Genomic DNA, 6,764 nt, shown 5'->3' on the forward strand with positions numbered 1-6,764 from the left:
TGAACTGGGTAAACGAGAGGCCTCAAAGCATAAGCCTTTGGCTACCATAATTATGTGTAGAACATTCTTCTCTTTTCCTGCTTCTAAATAAATTTTCACAGAATCACTTATTAATGTAAATTTATTAATATATTTTCGTGCTACTGGGATAATGTGTGAAATTTTCCATAATTAACTGTAAATATTTATACTATGAGTGTGGGAACTACACATGAATAGGAAATGAAATATCTTTAAATCATAAATTTGCAATGAATATTTTAGAGCAGTATAATTGAATCTTGCTTATAATTATGGTAGACATACAATAATGGCTGTGTTTTTCTTTGAAATAGTTTTTTCTTTTTCACCCCTGGAAGGGCAGAGGAAAAGAACAAGAAAAAAGTGAAACAGGCTAGCTTTTATCAGGGGAGGCTGACTTCAGAAATAAAATATGTACTAGAGCCATTCACAGCTAGAACTGATTTCAAAATGAAATTACCATTGGCTTTCAAATGGAAATTTCAGGGAGAAGATGTTAATAAAAATGTAATGGTTATAATGGCAACTGTAATGATGATGATGCTATGTGTGTGTTGTTAGAAGAGTGATTATCATAATCTCTGACACTTTTTTTAGTCCATAAAGAGGTAGATTAAAATTGGTACTTACAGAGATCATAATTTATTCACTTTTCCCTAGCTCATTAAAATGACTTTGCCATTATTTTGAAATTCTCATCGTATGATGGGGCCATGCACATATGGCACAGACAATCAGACTGACAGGAACTTTTAGGCAGTTCCAATTCTGCTTTCATTATTCACAGGACTAAAGACTCTCTTTATAAAATCAGTTACTTGGCATTTTCTCATTGATTCTGAAAGAGGTTTATGTATGAATATGCATAGGAATCTGTGGCTGGCTGGTATATTGGTGCTCCCCCCAGCCCCCAGGAAAAAAGACAACTATGCCTCTCAGTACTAATGCCCCTGTGTAGCCCCCTTCCATAGAACTATGGGCTTGACCATGTAACTTGCTGTGGTCAATGGACATCAGCAAACGTGACCCAAGCAAGTTTGTTGAGGGCTTGCACTTAAGTTGTGCAACTTAAGTGGTCCTTTGGAAAAACTTCACCTTGGAACCCAGATATCATTCTACAGGGAAGTCTAGGCTATATTGCTACAGAGAGATGACATGGGGAATGGCCCTGGATGGGGAGACACAGCAAAGAGAGAAAGGCCACTTGGAAGGAAACCAAGGTCTCCCAGCCAGGTTTCCAGTTAACTCCATGAAAGACCTCCCCTGACACTACGCGGAATAGAACCACCCAGTCAGTCCACAGAAATGGGACAGATAACACATTATTGTGGTTTTAAACTGGTAAGTTTTTGTTTGTAAAGCAGCAGTAGATAAAGGAAATGATATAGAGAGATGTTTTAAAACCATTTCACTTGTATATGAAAGTCTGAAAATGATTTAAGTGAAATTAGAGTCTTATTAAGTTGAATGCCCATAAAATGATGTTTATTCAGCCATTTACATGTACAGCCTTATGATTTTGATAGCTAACGTTTATTAATTACTTTCTGTATCTGTATATTAGTTATTAACATTTTATTTATTAAAATTATTAAATTTTACTAATTTATTATAATAAATTAATTTATTATTAGTTAAAAAAATCTACACAACAATTGTATGTAGGTGCTGTGTTTGTTCCCATCCTGTAGATGGGGAAAATAAGACTTAAAGACAGTAAATACATTGCCTAAAGTTATACAGGTACCTACAGTGTGTGGAAGATATAACAAAGAATTATAAAATGCAGTCTGTATGCAGTGGAATGTACAGTTTTTAGAAAGGTCTATATCCATGAAATATTGTAAGAAGAGATGACACTATTATATTAAACAGTGTGGTGCTAGTTAAAAGTGTTTTGAATCAGAATGACACCAGTTTATTTTATTTTATTTTATTTTATTTTATTTTATTTTATTTTATTTTATTTATTTATTTTTTCTGACACAAATATCATTCTTTTTTTTTTTTTTGAGCTTCTCCACATTTCACCATTTATTATTTTCAATTTACATTTGTTATAGCCATCCTAATTGGTGTAAAGTGGTATCCAATTCTGGTTTTGACTTGCGTTTTCCTAGTAGCTAATGTTAAAGTTCTTCTCATGTGCTTATTGGAGAATGACACCAGTTTAAATGGTGGCTCTGCTCCCAGCTTTGTGACGTTAAACAACTTATTTAAACTCTCTGAGCCTCAGTTTTCTTATCTATCAGTTTAAAAATGTCTGTTCCATGGTTGTTGAGAGAGTAACCTGGGCCAAGGAGCCAGCTTATATCTAATTCTGTGGATTATTCTCATCTCTTCCCAAATCCATGTTCTGAGACATAACATGGGTGGTTTAAAATCAGACAATCAGGGAGTATTAATACTCCGAAAATATTAAAGCCCCATCAGCCAAAAACTTCCAGCCTGGAGTCTGACAAAACCTGATTTACCGACTCAACAGCATAGGAGTGTAGTGTCACCCTGACAAAAGGGAGGAGCCGGTGTCGGTCAGTGCTGGGTTTCTCACAGAGGATTCTGAGAAGTATCTACGGGAAGAGGAAGAGCTGATCCATTCTGGATTGGTTGCCGTTTCTGGGACAGGGTTATGAGAGGTAGGGATTAACTATGGGCTGTGTGCTGCCAGGAGGGTGGAAAGGTTTAACAACTGAGCCTACAGTTGGAAATAGCAAAGGGCATCTGGGAGAGTCACTGTTGAGAAAGTAGTCATCACTCATCCAGGGGGTCATTATGACGCTTGACGGCCACATAAAGAAACAGTTAGTCCTGTTCACTTTGCAGCCGGCTCTATGGGTCTGTCCTTCCAGCCTGATTAGCTGCAGGGCTGCTTTTTGTTCTTCCATCCAAGTTGATTCTGACCCTTACTGTCTCAGAAAGTCTCTCAGAGATCAGCACACACTACAAATCAGGGTTTTAAATATTCTTTCCCGGAAACCCTGTTGTTGAACATTTACCAACATATCACTACTTGTTTGTTTTCATATTTCTGTCTTTTCAGGACAGACTCCTCTTCTTTTAAGACTCAGTGGACACATTTAAGTCCCAAATGCGTAACTAATGTCTACAATCTTCCCTAGTTGTTTCTTAGAATCCCCAGGGAATTCCTATGTTTCTCAAAACCAGTGTTAAGTACTTACCTTTGAATCACTTACCCATTCCAGGGTTTCTATGAAAACATGTGAAGATTCTGTCCGAACTGCCTGACCGAAAAATGCTTAGCAAAACATTTCTTCTCAGAACACAGGAAGACTTTCCTCTAGGAAAAAGAGAGTTCCATTTCCATTTTCCACCTTAGTCTGTAAAAGTTTCTTAAAATCACTAAAAAAAAAAAAAAAATCCAGATTTTTTTTTTGGCTTCATCAAATTGGCACAATGACTATATAATATATATGACAATGGGAATGGTTGGGTTATGCTTGTTTGCTTTTGTCCAGAACTCCTCTAATGGAGAAAACAAGTACATATTAGTCCACTGCTTAGGTAATGTTGATGGAGAAATGACCGTGCACATACCCATCCAGTGTGTGTGTTCAAAGATGCAGGTGCAAATGTTAGGCAAAAGACAAGGATGCACCAGAGAACTTTTCAAGCATGAAGTTTCAAAACGTGGAATTATTTTTTTTCTTCTACAGTATACATTTTGGAAGGAAAACAAGTTGTCTCCACAATGGACAGAAATTAAGGTGAGGAAGAATTATGACTCAGAATGAAAGATGCATTTACTGACTTTGGAGTCGAAAGAGTTCTTAGAGAGCATCTTAAGCTTTTTGGTTTACAGACCTGCGTGACAGTCTGAAGCCATGGATCGTCTTCCCAGAAAATGCATATGTCTTAGTGTATGTACACATATATACCACCATCACAAAATTTCAGTGTTCCTTGATCTCTTTGAGCCCATTAATAGATTCTAATAAGGGAAAAATCTGGATTCAGTCTGTTGACTTTCCTTCCCTTTATTTCTGAAGTTATCAAACCAAAGTGACACATTGAAGTAGTGGCAGATCTAGTAACAAGTAACAGATCAAATACCAACTCTTAGCTCATTAGGCTGCTGCCACCCATGTCTTCTCTCATCAACTTCTTTTCCCCCACCAGCCATGAGACAGCTAACATGGTAGATCCCAAGGCTTGTGACAGGAAATAATAAGCCATACAGTGTGGTGGTGGTTCAGGGCATAGGCTTTGGAGTTGGGCCAGCCTAGGCTCAAGGCCTGGCTTTGCTTCAAATTTTAATGATAGTTGAAACTTCCTAAGCTTCAATTTTGTCATGGTAATATGGGGAAAATTACGGAATTGAAGAACTGATGTAAAGATTAAATGAGAATAGCATGTACAAAGTACTTAGCACTTGTGTCCTCCAAAACTGGAGAGCCAGACAGGTGGACACAGAGAATCACATCTTACTGGAGCAGAAACCCATGAGCAGAAACCTCTGGGAGAACCGGTGTCAGGGTAAGAAAGAAATCCTAAAGTGTAAATGACAAATTGCTGGAGGCTCAGTGTGGACAAGTCTGAGAGTTAGGACTTCCAGGGAGGCTCAGTTCAAGGCTGGGTATGCCCACACTTTTGTGTGTTTATCTCCAGGAGCTCTGCCAGGTTCTTAACAGTAAAGACTGGAGACATCCCATTTTGAACCATTTTGAAGCACATTGCGTTCTTCTTTGCAAGGCCTGCCCTGTGACTTCAGTTTTCTGATGGATCTAAGAAGAGTTGTTGATTTTCAGGTCAGTTTCTTACTTTTTATGGCAGAGTGACAATTTCCAAGCTCTTTATATGCCGGACTGGAAACCAGATACCCTGAGCAAGACGTGTTTTTACTTCTCTTGGGTAAATATCTGGAAATGAAATTGCTTAATGAAGGCTTTTAGTGTTCCTTTTGTCGGTGATACAAAATTATGACTTTATTTAAGCACTGTATATCAAGTTTTTTCTTTTTTCTTTTTTGAAATTCACCAAATAAACATGTATTTGGGCAATAGTTCTTTAAAAAGCACATTATCGTAACATATCATTGTTTTGTTGTCAGCTTTATGATATGCTGCTACAAGTTTAATATTGTAAACACAAGATCTCACCAAAAAAACCCACAAAACTTTACTGAAAGTTTTTCTTTTTATATGCTTTATAAGAAACCCCTTGCCTGGCTTTGGGTGATAGACTAGTCATTAGTGAGGGTTGGAAGGTATTTCTTTCTTATCTGCCCTTCCATGTCTATCTTTCCAAGAAGCATAAAAAAGTCTTGGAGTTCTAAGATCTACACATTGACTGTGGGTATCAAAGGGGTTACCAGGAGCAGAGACTGGACCCATTTGGCACCTCAGCCCAGAGCTGATGACCAGGTCAAAGTAAGCCACCACATGGGTATGAGTGCAGCTTCTTGCCGCTCAACACCGTATGGGGATATTCCTGGGACCCTGGTAAAGCTCTAAGGAATAACTAAAAACTGATGGGGATGGGAGGAGCCTAATCACCCATGATTTAGAGAAAGGATTGGAACTTATCTGCATACCAAGCTGGTGACAAAGGGCAGTTATGCCTATTATATAACTGGTAACTATAAATGAAACAAATGTAGGAAATGATGTTCATTAGAAAAGTTAACCTTATATTATTAACATTATCCCAGTTATCCTTTTAATACCACTTTTACTTATTTTTATTCTACTATTTTTGTGAGAAGAAGAGGTATAGATCTCAGTGTCTTTGGATATAATTTTTGATCTTAATGAGAACTTTTCTATCTTGCAGTTTGGTTTATAAAATAATCTAAAATTATAATAAAAGCAGAAATAAGTATATTATGGATCATCTGATAGAATATTTATAACTGAAAATGGTCCTAGGACTTCATGTTTATGACTTATATGTTACTCAGTAAAGTCCAAATGACATGATGATGTGTTCTTACTGATTAGATTTTTCAGAGTGATTAGGGTTGGGATAAGTGACTGGAGAATTGAGTCTTCTTTTGGTATGTGATAGTATCATATTAACATTGCACAATTTCCTATAGCAAAAATCTCAATTCACCTCCTATCTTAGAGAACTCTCTTAATACATAGAGTGATAGTAAATATACAAAAGACTTTTTAATTTTATAGAAATTTTTACTTTTCAATGTTGAATGTTAGCAATAGATGATTGATTCATCATAAAATGGTTGACGGTTTAAAAGAAATATGTTTTTAAAAAGTAATGACAGTGGTGCCTGGGCGGATTAGTTGGCTAAGTATCTGAGTCTTGATTTTGGCTCAGGTCATGATCTCATGGTTCATGAGATTGAGCCCCACATCATGCTCTGTGCTAATAGTGCAGAGCCTGCTTGGGATTCTCTCTCTTCCTTGCTGTCTGCCCCTCCCCTGCTCACGCTCTATCTCCGTCTCTCAAAATAAATAAATAAACTTAAAAAAAAATAATGGCAGAGCATAGAGCATATTTAGGGCAGTGAAAATAATCTGTATGACATTATAATGATGGATATATATCATTATGCGTCTATATAAACCCATGGAATATACAACAGCAACCTTAAATTAAGCAAAGGACTTTGGGTGATTATGGTGTATCAATGTAGGCTTATCCCTGGTAAAAATTGTGTATGGTGTATCAATGTAGGTTTATCCCTGGTAAAAATTGTACCATTTTGGTGAGTGATGGTGATATTGGGGGAGGCTATGCATGCATAGGGGCAGGAGGTATAT

The 6,764-nt window shown here is 37.0% G+C and overlaps 1 long non-coding RNA gene across 1 annotated transcript; it reads left to right on the forward strand.

Moving 5' to 3' along the window:
• The first annotated feature begins 3,693 nt into the window (after positions 1-3,693).
• Positions 3,694-4,787, forward strand: LOC123603681. Its single transcript, XR_006714977.1, has 2 exons — positions 3,694-3,746; positions 4,648-4,787. It is a non-coding gene; the product is annotated as an uncharacterized LOC123603681 (long non-coding RNA).
• The last annotated feature ends 1,977 nt before the right edge of the window (positions 4,788-6,764 follow it).

Source organism: Leopardus geoffroyi, chromosome A1 (genome assembly GCF_018350155.1).
Source record: "Leopardus geoffroyi isolate Oge1 chromosome A1, O.geoffroyi_Oge1_pat1.0, whole genome shotgun sequence".
NCBI classification, from domain to species: domain Eukaryota; kingdom Metazoa; phylum Chordata; class Mammalia; order Carnivora; family Felidae; genus Leopardus; species Leopardus geoffroyi.